General features: G+C 36.4%; 1 protein-coding gene across 6 annotated transcripts in view; it reads left to right on the forward strand.

Annotated features, from left to right (window-relative positions):
• Positions 1-16,288, forward strand: part of LOC126003964 (neurexin-3-beta) — a 1,607,127-nt gene that overhangs the window by 129,269 nt on the left and 1,461,570 nt on the right. The gene's annotated exons all lie outside the window — the stretch shown is intronic.

A 16,288-nucleotide genomic window follows, 5' to 3' on the forward strand; every position in this document is an offset into this window, starting at 1 on the left:
ATAAACTAGGTGAAGTGCAGCCTCAAAGTGGATAATCTAATCTAATCTAATAAGTGAGAGTCTTTTCTCCCATCTATAAATTCTATTCCGAATACTCCTTGGCTAGGAAGTTTTTGTCTCAGTTCAACACATGGTTTTGTAACATTAAACATATAGTTAATAAATGGCTGATTTTTACACTTATTTTTCTCTTGATCTTCTTTTTAAGAAGTTGTAATGGTTATAGCAAGAGTGTTTTGAATAAGGGATGCTTTTCTTTTTGCGACTCCATCAGTGTATAAGGACAATTTCTGTTGGCATTCATGCTCTGTTCCCCACCAGCATGTCATCTTAGAAAAAAACTGGTCAGTAAAATGAAGATGATAATAACTTTCCACAAAGAAACTGTGATGACTTATGGAAAGCTTGACCTTGTAGAAAGTCAGTTTATAGAAAGGCTGGCTGTGCAGTGTTGTGCACACTACGTGCATTTTTATCATTTTAAATGTCACTTTCTTGTAAGGATGTCTTTGGAAATGGTTAAGCCTTGAATGTCTCATCTGGTGTTGAGGGAGCCCTCTCTATTGGTCATAACTGTGTTTGTAAAATTAAATCATATGCGAGTAAATGGACTCAGTTTCTCCTAAGAAGTAAGGAACTAGGATACCTAAAGACCTTCTCCTTTTTTGTGCATCTGTGCTTTATTTATAGAAGAAATGGCCATATTGGAATGGAGGATAGAGTTTATGAAGCACAAATGTCCTTTTCCAACTGTGAGCTTCTTGTGCCTATGAATTCATATCCACTAGGAAAAAGAACACTTAATTATTGGTAGAATGGCCTTAAGCAAGTTACTTATTCTCTAAATCTTCAAATTTGTTTCTTTTAAAAGGGGCTAGTTCTAGTGTCCCCCATTTTAAAGGGGTTATTAAACTTAAATGGAACATGCCATTGTTAGACATGGTATGACAAGATGCCGTAGAGACATTCAGTGTTCTTTTTATTTGAGACAAGGTGAGATGGCACTTCTTGACTTCTTTGCTGGATGTAGTATGTGATTCAGTTTAGCTAGTGATCTGAGGTCTGTGAAACATTTGTCAGTACATTAAATTGCTCATATATGATGTTGAACTCAATCACTTTAATATTCAAAATGATGGCTGTTCAGTTGGTATGCTTTCCTCCAGTCTCCACACATATCAATGGTCAACATATAATGGACATGAAATATGAGCAAGAATAACTTTTGGCTCTTGCATAACCCTAGTTGATGTTGATTGCTGTTTACAGTTCACCCAAGATAATAGCTAGTATTTGTTTTTTGGTTTTGGGACCACACCTAATGGTAGTCAGGGTTACTCCTTACTCTGCTCTCTGGAGTCACTCCAGAGATGGGTTTGAGGGACTGGATGGGATGCCAGGGATTGAAGAAGGGTCAGCTACATGCAAGGAAAACAACTTACCTATTGTAATCTCACTCTGGCCCCAATAATTGCTATTATAACTTGGGCACTGGCTATGAATGATGCATTTGCTAGTTCATAGTTTAGAATTATAGTCTCGGAATAATTATATTATTTCCTCCATTGGTTCTTTTTCATTGAGCAATGGTGGATTGGAAAGCAGCAGAATGACTTGCTGTGGTTACCTAACCCTCAAGTTGTCACAGGAAACCTCTCATTTTCCTTGTTTTTCTTGAACCACCTTTTGATTTTTAGTTTATTATTGAAACTAAAAAATTTTAATATGGGGTCAAGAAACCACGTAAGAGAGTGGGGGGGGTAGGTTCATTTCCTACTTTTGTGCAAAGAGACAAAATGATTGCCTTGAGTCAGCCTTTTTAGAAGCAGAGCCTGAGATGGACCTGAGATGTTTATAGATTTATGAGCAAAGTTCTTTGGGGAAGTCTGTATGAAATAGGGAAGCAGGTGAAGCTATGGAAGAAGGTACAGAAAGACATGGTAGAGTGGACTTTCAGTCTCAGTCTGATCTTGGAAAGAGTTGTAGACAGTATAATCTCTCTGAGATGTGTGGCCTGTACTTTATCTTTCTGTGTTTTTGTTTTGTTCTGTTTTTTGGGGGGTAGGGGGTCATATCCAGTGATGCTTTGGATTTACTCCTTGTTCTGCAAATGAATAATAACTTTGGTGATGGGAAGTCCCCTGATTCAACGTTAATATGTACCTAAAATATTACTGTGAAATATATATAATCCATTTTGGTCAAAATAAAAATTATTATAAAAAATAACAATGATAGTGATAGTTATTTTCATTAATGGTGGAGTTCAAGGGGCCATATAAGGATCAGACCCAGGTCATCTATTTGCAAGGCTATATTATTATTATGGTCTGAAGATTTTATTTCTTTATATACATTTGTTATTAATCTTGAAAGTAACCTCAGGAATCTTCAGAAAAGATGGATCCCAGTGGCTAAAAACAGTCCACCGGAGAAGAATGCAAAAGAACCATTTAACAACCATTTAACAGCTCTCAACCAGAGTAGCTAAGAGATGGATGAATTTCCTAGGTTACAGAATCGAATATGTACACCAATAATTCTCCTTTGGTGTTTTTAATATTTAATATTTAATATTTTTAAATATTTTTTTCTTCTGGAAGTAATAGGGTCAAGAGAAACATTACAAGAGAGCTAATGAGAGACAGTAAATAGCACATCACTGTGGTGAGATGTGAGTTTAGTGAGCCCCAAGTCTTTGCTTTCTGTTGATGATGTCCATACTTGTGTTGTGTGCATGAAAGAGAGAGGACAGAGAGAGACAGTATGAACCAGAGAGAGCCAGAAAAACCACAGATCTGGTTTGAGAGAAAAAACAGGATTGAGATAATAAACTCTAATCTGACCTTTGGATGTAGAATTGATAGCTTTTCTAGTTATTTTAAGAATTTTCTTTTTACTTCCTGCTTTCTTAAATGGGAAAAATTGACTTGCTAGAAATTCTGCTTAAGGAGATCCTTCTTATCATGTGGGAGTTTCTCTGTCTTCCTGTCCCCTTTTTTAAATAAAACCTTTTCTGAATTTAGTCCCTCAAAAGGTGGGGAAAACAAAATGTTTAGGCAATTATTGATGTGTTTTTCTTCCTAATGAACTCATTAGTTCCATTTGCTAGGCCCAACACAAGCAACACAGTCTAATAATTTTATTATTAGAAATGCCAGCAAAATAAAATATTAGCTATCTAATATGCAGTGAAGGTTTTATTTTTAGTACTTAAAAAATCTGATCCCCCTCATGAGAGTTTAATATAAGAATCATAAGATCCATTTTCAGGCCCAAATGATAAACAGAGGAGGGTTAGCTGTTTATCCATGGGCACAAGGTTAAAACAGTATATAAATGTAGTAAAAGAAAGAAATTAGAGCATCTAAGAATAAAATATTAAGAAAAATTTATGAAAATCCACAGGATCATGGAAGAGTAGAAAATATCACACTGCACAGAAGGAAAGTCCCACTCTCCTCATAACTGTCTGTCCTGCCATTTTGGATGCAGGGAAGGAGGGCAAGGAAGCCTTCACATACTACAGAAAGGATGTGGTTCCAGAGTTGTCATGCTGAGCTGATGTCTCAAAGCAATCTGGGGGCATCTTACTTAGACCCCATTGCTTTAATAAATATATGATTTTAGAATGTTTACCCACTTACCTTTGACACATGTATTCTTTTTATTTTTTTAATTTTTTTTTATTTAAACACCTTGATTACATACATGATTGTGTTTGGGTTTCAGTCATGTAAAGAACACCACCCATCACCAGTGCAACATTCCCATCACCAATGTCCCAAGTCTCCCTCCTCCTCACCCGACCCCCGCCTGTACTCTAAACAGGCTCTCCATTTCCCTCATACGTTCTCATTATTAGGACAGTTCAAAATGTAGTTATTTCTCTAACTAAACTCATCACTCTTTGTGGTGAGCTTCCTGAGGTGAGCTGGAACTTCCAGCTCTTTTCTCTTTTGTGACACATGTATTCTAATATGAAAGAGAAGTCCTCAATTTGTGTGTAGGGTCTACCACTTTGGGGAAGTTAATTAACTCTCAGGGCCTGAATTTTCTACTTGTCAAATGGCGATAACAATACTTATCTTGCATTAATTTCATGGACTAAGTGATACAGTACAGAATTAAAATATAAAATATAAAGAGTAAAGTCCACGTGTTGGGTGAGGCCGCCCCCAGCACCTGTTTTTAATCCTTCTGGCCTGTAGTTCTGAGGAATCAGAGTAATGATGGAAAAATAGTACACAAGCAGTTAGTTAAAGTCTCATTGGAGTCAGCTCACTTTATTTCTTAGGCTTTTCTCTGCCACGAGTCTTTCTGCCTGCCATCTGCTTTCTCTGGCCTCTCTTCTAAGCCATGTCTTTCTCCCTCTTGAGCTCTCTGCTGCTTCTGAAACCAGCACATTTTCTTTTTATTTAAAACAGCCCTTTTCACCCTAGGTGTGGGCGGGTCTGATCATCCAGGTGGAATTAGCATCTCAAAAGAAAGTTTAGGTAAAAGGTTGTTGGGGGAAGGGTTCACCTTGCAATACAGTGTAGATAAGATATTTGTCATGTTAAAAAAAATAGTCTAAGCCAGCAATTTTGATATATACATAAAGCACTTTAAACCTAGTTTATGAAATAAGGCAATTTCAGTTCTCTACCAGTTTATAATAAGGTACAAAATTTGGTGGCTTAGAACAATGATGATTTATCGTGGAACATGATTTTATGTATTTTGTGTATTGGATGAGGCACCCATTTATGTTTCTCATGTCTGCTTAATCACTCACATAGATATATTCATCTGAGAGCTTAGCTGAGCCCCAAGGAAATATGTTCAAGAAGGCTCTGGTCTTCCTTTAACATGCCTCTTCTTACTCAGGAGTCTAGCCTGAGTTTGTAAAGATTTCTTATCCTTTAAGGTTTCCAGAGTTGTCACATTGTCAAAGTCATAGATAAACCAAATCACAGTGGATCCTGAATCAAGGCATCAAACCCAGAATGGCATGCAAGCACTGAAGGGGGAGGGATTACTGAAAACTGTATTAGTTTCCTATCATTTATGAAAAAGAAGAAAGAGTCCTTATAGGAATTGATTCACACCAAAACACCAAAAACAGTCTTCTGTTTGCAAAGTGAACAAGATAAGATATCTGGTGATGTTGTTCATTCAGAATCTGATGCTCTGGGAACTGGGAGTGGGGTAGGGTGAACTGACTAGGTAGATCAAATATCTATCTCCAGACCAAAGAATTATAAAGGGTAATAGAAGATGAATGTTTAGACTACACTGAGAGAATCAAATTACTCTTCTTGTTTTTTATGTTTTATACCACTTCTCAAAGGTCCCACTTTGTGGAGACATCTGCTTTACTCAGTTTACCAATTCCAGAACTGATCTTATCTGGAATTAGTTACTCTCAAAAACACACCCAGAAATTATTTTTTCCTAAATCTCTGGGCTTCTCTTTGCCCAGCCGAGTTGATGCAGACAGTTAACTATCCAACAACATATTTAAACACCTCTGATTGTATACTGCCCTGATAGTAGAACTTTCTATTTAGATAGAGTATTTGAGTTTAGATATTTATGATGAAGGCTAATATCCTGTAGAGTGGTTTAGTGTTTCTGAAGATGACTTCACAGATGATTTGGGGCTTCCCCTGGGTCCTAATGCTGGAAGGGAAACTTCTATAAAAGGAATAGAAGGATACGTATAATGTTTTGATTTGTTTGAACCAGTACAAATTCAGTTTGAGTTGAGGAGGGAAAGATGAATCCTGATTTTAACTGTAAAATTGATCTAGCATTGTCAGATGGGATAATTTAACCCTCAAATGAGGGTGATTTATCCTGTGTATTGTAATCAGATAGTCGTCTAAGACGCTCCCCATGAGCTCTGGTAAATCACTTTTAGTACATATTGAAAGTGACAATATTGTATTTTATCACTGAATTGCCATCTTACAGTAATAACTAATGCATGTCACTAGCTCAGGCTTCAGCATTGAATTACGCTCACTTGGAGTCGCATAGATCCAGACAGAAGCTGTCACTTGCATTTGTTTGATTTTCTGTGGCCATGACTTAAAGGCTGGTAGGAAAACTATTATTCCAGTTTTTGCAGATTAGACCATGTCAGAGACACCTGTGATCTTGTGTAATGCAGAACTTTGTTCCAGTGAAGTGTGATCAATATGAACTGGGATGAGCTGAATCACTCTATTACGTAAAAAGTACTTTGATAACTGAAGGCAAGGACCTCATTTAAGCAGCATTAAAGGCTGATCAAGAATCATGCTCAAATGATCTGATACTGAGACTCAGGTGACAGCCCTGTAACTGCTATCTTGATCAGTTACCTTACTCAACAGTCCCCAGAGTGATCTTCCTGAGTTGCAATGATACTAAAACATTTTCTTGCTGGAATCCATCTTGGCCTCCCATAGCCTGTGAGATGTTGCCTATGCTCTTAAGGTTGGCTCAAAGGATCTCTATCATCTGACTCCTGTCTACAAAGCCAACCTCTACTTTTACTACTGGCCATCTTGAACTTTCTATTCTACCTGAGCATACCATCCTCTCTTTTCCACTCTGTTTATGGTCTTCTATTCACCTAGAATGGTCATCCCTGCCTCTACCTAAACATCCTCTAGCTAATCATAACTTGGTGATGAAAAAAGTTGCATAAGCCTCCCCTCCTAGGAACTTTCACATACATTCTCAAGTTATGTATTTGATGCCCTTCACCTCATCCCCTCAGGGTTTGACTTGACATACTGGTTATCATTATGTTTTTATTCTTCTAGCTCTACTGCTAGACAGACTGTGAACTCCTTAAAAATAGGCACTCAATTTAATACCATTGGGATTCCAACCAATCAGCACATGGTTGACTGGCCTAAAGATACATGTTTGTTAGATTTAATGGTTTTGTGAAATCACCTCTTTGGGTTATCACAGAGGTACACGAGTAGTGGAGATTTATGATTTTTCTCTCCTGATATGAGTTTCTCTTAAGATAAGGGGTTTCCTGTTTGATGTGGTATATTTGAGTTTAACTTGATAGAATATTTACTATGTAGGTGAAATTTATATGGCTTTGAATCAAAAACCCAGTCAGGGGCATAGAGATGTGTTATCCTGCTAGCTCTTTGAAGATAGTTTTATATTTAGCATTAAGTGAGAAATTAAGCAAATCTTCACACCCAAGAAGTTGAGTTCTGCTGGAGGCTCTCTTATATTAAAAATAAGGTGTATGTGTGACAGTTTTGGTCATTTTGGTGGATTTAAGGATACCAGGCTTACTTGAGGGTCCAACCATGCCTCAACCCAAGCAGTGTTGTTGCTTTCCATCCTGCCCTAAGAATAAGAAATTTTTAAGTTTTGGAAATGGCAGGAAAAGGAAAAATGTGTTGCAACTTTCTAGACAAAGTTACACACACTTCCATGGAAAGAAGTAAAAATTCCCTGGTCTCCAAAACTAGAAATCCCTTTTCTTATTGTCTTACTATTGGGCAGAAGCTCTATACAGTCTTAGTGACAAGATATCTAATCATTTTGATGCTACTACCAGACCATGGTGTCATACCTAACAAAGGAGTTCTTGAAAGTGGATCCTGGCAATAGGAGCAGAGCTTTCAGGGAGGGAGAGCCTTTTTTTCTTTCTGAGGCAGACTTGCTGATGATGCAAGGTAAAAGCGCAGCCTAGGAACCCAGAACCTTTAAATATTTTCCTTTAAAAATGCCATCATATAGTTTTCAACTAGACTTTATTATTTTCTAATGACAGCTATATTTTCTTTGCACCTCCAAAGTATAAAGGCCAAAGGTGAATAAAAATTATTTAGGAATAAATTATGCAATTGGGAGATAAATGTGAAATAAAAAAAACAATCAGATGACTGGAGAAAGAATGCAGGGCTTAAGGAATTTGGCCTTGCATGCAACTAATCCAGACTGCTGTCCAGAGAGGCAAATCCCCCCATAAAAATATACTCCCCAAAAGGATGTGATGTGATTATATTTTAAATGCTGGAGCAGTTTTGTTGCTTCATTCAATGTAGCAAACAGTTAAAAATATCACATTGTCTAGCACTGAATGATTTATGGCACAAAAATACATAAAATTCAAATCTTGCTAATAACTTAAGATATAGATACTAATATTATATTATATATTTATAATTATATATTATATAATTATACATTATATAATATTATATTAAATGTGTGCAATAATAAGTCCTTTCCAAAGGAGTCTGATTTGGGTAGTAGTGCATCAGAGAATTAATTTAAAGACTATTTTACTTGAAAACTACTAATAATTTTGACACCTATATTATATAGCCTTTATAAAGCATGTATAGATGAATAACATATATTTCAATACATGTTAATTATTATCAAATAACTAGTAGCCTAATGATGATGTAAATAGTTAAATTATAATGGTTAATATTTGAAGCATTAGGAATATTTTTCCATCACTAAAACCTTGTATTTAAGTGTATTTGATAACATGACTATTGTTAGGTGGATAAATATAGATAGAACTATATTTAGTCATAAATTGCAAAATATTTTCTTTCAAAGCTTGATCTTAATTTTATAAGAGTATATATATATATATATGTATATATATATATATCCCTAGAAAAAAATTCTCCAAATAATAAACATACAAATTTTCAGTGGTCATCTGTGAATACTAGATGATTTAAATGACCTCTTTACATTTTTCTGGCCAAGTGTTTTGCTATATTCACATATTATTTATAAAACCTTAGAGCAGCAGAAAACAATTGTTTCCACTGTGACATGTCAAGCCCATGCACATTGCAACGTGAGCAGGATGGGGCCTTGATTCTGTATGCTCCATTTGTTCATTTTCTCCCAGGAAGGAGCCTCCACCTTCAAATCCAGGGTAAGAGTCCCTGCCAGGTCACTAAAGAACAGAAGGAATAAATTGCCATTTAGAAGATCTGGAGCCAAAGTGACCTCTCTCTTGGGGTTATTTTTCATATCCTTGAGTTCAAGAGCAACTTCCCCAGGAAAAATTTTCTGGACTGTTATTCTTGGTGTACAATTGGAATGTTCTGATAACATTTTATAGCTATTTTTACTGCCTTTTTATACACTGTTCTTAGTTGAATGTGTGGATCTACCTCTTATGATGTGTTCTGTCACTGAATCTTCTGAGCATCTGGGAGTGTCTAGATATTTATTATGGTTATTTATGTTTATTAAATGAATAATAAGTGTGATTTTTTTCATGCAAAAATGTGGATACATCTGGTGCAAAGACAGAACTGACATTTTGGAGTAGATTAAGGGATGAAAGGAGGCCATAAACTGAGAGGAGCTTCCTAAGAAGCTCTTGTGTCTTTGGGGTAGGACAGAGATGGGGATCAAGAAGTGCATATGATATGGAGATTCCTCCAAAAACTGAAAATTGAGCTCCCATATGATTCAGCTATACCACTCCTAAGGATATATTCTAGGATCACGAAAATACAACACAAAAATCCCTTCCTTACACCTTTATTCATTGCCACACTATTTACAATATCCAGACTATGGAAATAACCAAGATGCAACCAAGATGCCCTTCAACAGATGAATAGCTAAAGAAACTGTGGTACATATACACAATGGAATATTATGCAGCTGTCAGGAGAGATGAAATCATGAAATTTTCCTATACATAGATCTACATGCAATCTATTATGCTGAGTGAAATAATTCATAGAATCTCTTATGCTGAGTGAAATAAGGAGAGAGATAGACGTAGAATAGTCTCCCTCACCTATGGGTTTTAAGAAAAATAAAAGACATTTTTGCAATAATTCTCAGAGACAAAGAGAGGAGTTCTAGAAGGTCCACCTCATGACAGGAAGCTCACCACAAAGAGTGGTGAGTGCAGTTAGAGAAATAACTACACTGATAACTATTATAACAATGTGAATGAATGAGGGAAGTAAATAGGCTGTCTAGAGTACAGGTGGATTGGGGTGAGGAGGAGGGAGATTTGGGACATTGATGATATGAATGTTGCACTGCTGAAGGGGATGTTCTTTACATGACTGAAACCCAACTAAAATCATATTTGTAGTCAAGGTGTTTAAATAAAGATATCAATAAAAAGAAGCATATATAATTCAACACACCAGAGAGCTAAGTCTTTGGATTTTATTTTTTTTTATTTCTTTGGATGGGTGTGTAGGTGTGGGAGGAGTTCCAGGGGCTATTTAGGGAGATCAAACTCAGGTCTTTGTATATGTGAGGATGCACCTCTGAACTATCTTCCCAGCCCCTAAGAGTTTAGAACACTATCCTTAAATGTACAGTAAAAAAGTAGCATTCTTCAACCATATTAATAGAGTCCAAAGAGAGGAAGAGGAAAAAATAAACACAGGTTGTAGGAGAAAATCCATGCAGTATAAATACATTTGGATGCTGTTTTGCAGCTAATTTTTTTAATGTTCTTTATCTTTTATTTTTGACTCATACATAATACATTATTTTCTGGTAGTTTTTGTATTTCTTAAATACAAAAGATTCACACAGTAATAAAAGAGTTCTGCCTGTTTTTTCAAGTCCCATGTCCCCTGTTCTTTACAAACCCCTCCCTGCATTTACCCTGTCAATGCTTAGATGATTTATTTTCTGTCTTCGCAGCTTTTAGGCCAATTTGAGATATAAAGGCATATAATAAATTTTTGTTGTTAAGTTCATGTATTGATTCTTAATATCACCTTTCTCTCACTGGAAAGATAACGTGATATATGAGGAGTGTGAAGAGTTTAGTTTATACCATTGAGTCAGAGAATTTTACACATTGATACTATTATAATTTTTGTTTCAATTTAGACCCTAGCAACTTTAAACTCTCTGGTTAAAAATATATGTATTTTCTAAGTAGCGTTTTGAGTTGTTAGCCTTTAGGAAAGAAAGTCCGAGTTTCATTTATTTTCACCATTATTCTTTTTGTGTTGGCTTGGGCTTTGTCAATTAGTAATATTAAAATAAACTCATTAGATTCCAATCTGTTTTTTTTATATCAATTTGAGCTTCTTCCTGGAAGAAGGTAAAAAACAGTATTGATATTGATAGAAGGAAAAAAAACAAGGTGGAGTAGGAGAGACTCCCTTTGTACTTAATAAGTAAATGACTTAAATAGATGGGCTCACTTTCTATCATGTTTAGTCTTCTCTAAAAACTGAATATTTTAAGTTTTTCTTCTATACATAGCTGGGAAACAAATGATTAAGAAATAATTAAGAACAAGTCATTGAAACACATGTAAGAAAAAAATTCGAAAGAAGTTATAAGAAAAAGAGCAATGTCAAATACCAAAATAATCACAAAATATATTTTCAGTTGTTTTTTAATCTAATCTTGTACTTTTTCAATATTTCTTTTTTTATAATTATCTTTATTTAAACATCATGATTACAAATATGATTATAGTTGTATGATTACAGTCATGTAAAGAACGTGCTCCTTCACCAGTGCAACATTCCCACCACCAATTTCCCAGATCTCCCTCCTCCCCACCACCCCACACCTGTACTCGAGACAGGCTTTCTACTTCCCTCATTCATTCACATTGTTATGATAGTTTTCAGTGTAGTCGTCTCTCCAACTGCATTCATCACTCTATGTGATGAGCTTCATGTCATGAGCTGCACCTACCAGCCCTCATCTCTCTTGTCTCTGAGTTAAAAATGTCTTTCATTTTTCTTAAAACCCATAGATGAGTGAAACCATTCTGCATCTTTCTTTCTCCCTCTGACTTACTTCACTCAGCATAATAGATTCCATATACATCCATGTATAGAAAAATTTCATAACTTGATCTCTCCTGACGGCTACATAGTATTCCATTGTGTATATGTACCACAGTTTCTTTAGCCACTCATCTGTTGAAGGGCATCTTGATTGTTTCCAGAGTCTGTCTTTTGTAAATAGCACTGCAATGAATATAGGTATAAGGAAGGGATTTTTGTATTGTATTTTTGTGTTCCTCGGATATATTCCTAGGAGTGGTATAGCTGGATCATATGGAAGCTCAATTTCCAGTTTGTGAAGGAATCTCCATATCGCTTTCCATAAAGGTTGTACTAAATGGCATTCCCACCAGCAGTGAAAAAGAGTTTCTTTCTCTCCACATCCCCATCAGCACTGCTTGTTTTCCTTTTTTGTGATGTGTGCCAATCTCAGTGGCGTGAGGTGGTACCTCATAGTAGTTTTGATTTGCATCTCCCTGATGATTAGTGATGTTGAGCATCTTTTCATGTGCCTTTTGGCCATTTGCCTTTCTTTTTTTCAAAGTGTCTGTTCATTTCTTCTCCCCATTTTTTGATGTTTAGTTGTTTTTTTCTTGTATAGTTCTGTCAGTACCTTGTAAATTTTGGATATTAGTCCTTTATCTGATGAGTAGTGGGTGAATAATTTCTCCCACTCAGTGGGTGGCCTTTGTATTCTGGGCACTATTTCCTTTGAGATGCAGAAGCTTCTCAGCTTAATATAGTCCCATCTGTTTATCTCTGCTTCCACTTGTTTGAAGAGTGCTGTCTCCTCCTTAAAGATGCCTTTAGTCTCAATGTCCTGGATTGTTTCACCTACATGTTGTTCTATATACCTTATAGTTTCAGATCTGATATCAAGGTCTTTAATCCATTTGGATTTTACCTTTGTACATGGCATTAGCTGGGTGTCTGAGTTCGCTTTTTTGCAAGTGGCTAACCAGTTGTGCCAACACCACTTGTTGAATAGGCTTTCCTTGCTTCATTTAGGATTTCTTGCTCCTTTATCAAAAACTAGGTGGTTATATGTCTGAGGAGCATTCTCTGAGTACTCAAACTATTCCACTGATCTGAGGGTCTGTCCTTATTCCAAACCATGCTGTTTTTATAACTATTGCTTTGTAATACAGCTTAATATTGGGAAAAGTAATGCCTCCCTTATTCCTTTTCGCAAGGAGTGCTTTAGCTATTCGAGGTTGTTTATTGTTCCAAATGAATTTCAGAAGTATTTGATCCACTTCTTTGAAGAATGTCATGGGTATCTTTAGAGGAATCACGTTAAATCTGTACAATGCTTTTGGAAGTATTGCCATTTTAATGATGTTGATCCTGCCAATCCATGAGCAGGGTATTTGTTTCCATTTCCGTGTGTCCTCTCTTATTTCATGGAGCAGTGTTTTATAGTTTTTTTTTTTTGTATAGATCCTTCACATCTTTAGTCAGGTTGACTCTAAAATATTTGAGTTTGTGTGGCACTAATGTGAATGGGATTGTTCTCTTAATGTCCATTTCTTCCTTATTACTATTGGTGTATAGAAAGGCCATTGATTTTTGTGTGTTAATTTTGTAGCCTGTCACTTTACTATATAAATTTATTATTTCTAGAAGCTTTTTGGTAGAGTCTTTAGGGTTTTCTAAGTAGAGTATCATGTCATCTGCAATCAGTGAGATCTTGACTTCTTCCTTTCCTATCTGGATTTTCTTGATATCTTTTTCTTGCCTAATCGCTATAGCAAGTACTTCCAGTACTATGTTGAATAGGAGTTGTGAGAGAGGACAGTCTTGTCTTGTACCAGAATTTAGAGGGAAGGCTTTTAGTTTTTCTCCATTGAGGATAATATTTGCCACTGGCTTGTGGTAGATGGCCTTAACTATATTGAGAAAGGTTCCTTTTATTCCTATCTTGCTGAGGGTTTTCATTAAGAATGGGTGTTGAACCTTATCAAATGCTTTTTCTGCATCTATTGATATTACCATGTAATTTTTATTTTTCTTGTTGTTTATGTTGTGTATTATGTTGATAGATTTATGGGTGTTAAACCATCCTTGCATTCCTGGGATGAAACCTATTTGATCAAAGTGAATGATTTTCTTGATGAGGCACTGGATCCTGTTTGCCAGGATTTTGTTGAGGATCTTTGCATCTGTGTTCATCAGGGATATTTGGTGTAATTTTTTTTGGCAGCATCTCTATCTGGTTTTGGTATTAAGGTGATGTTGGCTTCATAAAAGTTATTTGGAAGTGTTCCTGTTTTTTTGATTTCATAAAAGAGCCTGGCCAGGATTGGTAGTAGTTCCTCTTGAAAGGTTTGAAAGAATTCATTCGTGAATCCATCAGGGCCTGGGCTTTTGTTTTTGGGCAAATTTTTGAGTACGGTTTTAATTTCCTCAATAGTGATGGGGGTGTTTAGATATGTTACATCTTTATTCAACCGTGGAAGGTTATATGAGTTCAAAAAATTATCCATTTCGTCCAGGTTCTCATATTTAGTGGCGTAGAACTTCTCAAAGTATTCTCTGAATACCCTTTGAATCTCTGCAGTATCTGTAGTGATCTCCCCCTTTTCATTTTTAATAGGCGTTATCAAGTTTCTCTCTTTTGCTTTGTGAATGGTCTATCAATCTTGTTTATTTTTTCAAAGAACCAACTTCTGCCTTCGTTGATCTTTCGGATTGTTTTCTGGGTTTCCATTTCATTGATTTCTTTCTCAGCTTTGTTATTTCCTTCTGTCTCCCTATTTTTAGTTTCTTTTGTTGATCATTTTCTAATTCTATAAGCTGCGTCATTAAGCTATTCATGTGTGCTCCTTCATCCTTCCTAATGTGTGCTTGCAAAACTATAAATTTTCCTCTCAGTACCGCTTTTGCTGTATCCCATAGATTCTGATAGTTTGTGTTTTTATTGTCGTTTGTTTCTAGGAAATTTTTGATTTCTTCTTTGATTTTATCTCGGACCCACTGGTTGTTCAGTAGTAGACTGTTTAATTTCCAGGTGTTAAATTTTTTCTTCTGTGTCCCTTTGTAGTTCACATCTAATTTCAGTGCCTTGTGGTCAGCAAAGGTAGCCTGCAAAATTTCTATCTTCTTGATTTTATGGAGGTATGTTTTATGTGCCAGCATGTGGTCTATCCTGGAGAATGACCCGTGTACATTGGAAAGTCCAGGTTTCTGAGGATGGAGTGTCCTATATATATATCTACTAGGCCTCTTTCTTCCTTTTCTCTTTTCAGGTCTAGTATATTTTTGTTGGTTTCAATTTGGTTGACCTATCAAGTGTTGACAAGCCTGTGTTGAGGTCTCCCACAATTAGGTTGAAGCAAGCTGGGGGAAGCCCCAAAATGTCTGCCAAGCTTAAGTGGCCCAGCAGTCTGTCTTATCCACAACTCCGGCCCAGAAAGACACACCTCAGCCGAGGCATGCCCTCAAGGGATTAATGCCGGAGAAGATCAAAGTTCCCAGGTTGAAGCAAGCTGGGGGAAGCCCCAAAATGTCTGCCGAGCGTAAGGGTCCCAGCAGTCAGCTTTATCTACAACTCAGGCCCAGAAAGACTCACCTCAGCCGAGGCAAGCCGTCAGAGGATGAATGCCAGAGAAGATCAAAGTTCCTAGGTTGAAGCAAGCCGGGGGAAGCCCCAAAATGTCTGCCGAGCTTAAGGGGCCCAGCAGAGTCTGTCTTATGCACAACTCCGGCCCAGAAAGACACACCCTGCAGCTAATTTTTTAAAATAAAATTTTAATTGCATCTCTGAGTGATACAGTTACAAAGTTGTTCATGATTAAATTTCAGTCTTAAAAAGTCCAACACTCATCCCTTCATCAGTGCAAATTTTTGCTATCAATGTCTCCCATTTCCCTCACCCTTAGACATTCTTCTCTCGCTCTCTCTCTTTCTCTCTCTTAGTCGCTGTGTTTGCATATTCTTACTGAAGGGTATCATGTATATCTCTTTACATGATATTCTTATTCTTGTCCAGAGTAATCATTTTCAACTATTATTTTGATAGTGGTCTTTTCTTTACCCTAATTGTTTTCCTGTGCTATTTCTGACAAGATTCCTATTGTGGATTGGTTTAAGTCTCTTCTTTAATTTCTCCCCCTGGAATCTATGACCACCAAGGTTCACATGATTTATTAGGGACACCATGCCCATAGCATAATCTCTCCATTTTGTTTGTTTATTTGGGCAAATGTCATCTTCAGAATGACAGGTTATCAACAATATAGAATTTGTACTAAACCATTCTTGGAATATAATTTGTCCCAAAAGTGAGGTGTTCAGGAAAGGAGAGAAGTTTATTAAGACTATAGGCTAACAAATGGTTTGCAAACCCAAGCCACCTAATTATCACTGATTTTTAGCTCTGGGTACAAACCAAGGCTTGCCACAATCTCTTGTTTTCTCCCTGCCTCTATGTAGTCATTTTCTGTGCTCCGCAGTAATAAGTCTGCATTTATTTTTAAATATCCCTTAATGCCCACTTCATTATAGCA

The sequence above is a fragment of the Suncus etruscus genome, chromosome 3 (genome assembly GCF_024139225.1).
Source record: "Suncus etruscus isolate mSunEtr1 chromosome 3, mSunEtr1.pri.cur, whole genome shotgun sequence".
In the NCBI taxonomy this organism is placed as follows: domain Eukaryota; kingdom Metazoa; phylum Chordata; class Mammalia; order Eulipotyphla; family Soricidae; genus Suncus; species Suncus etruscus.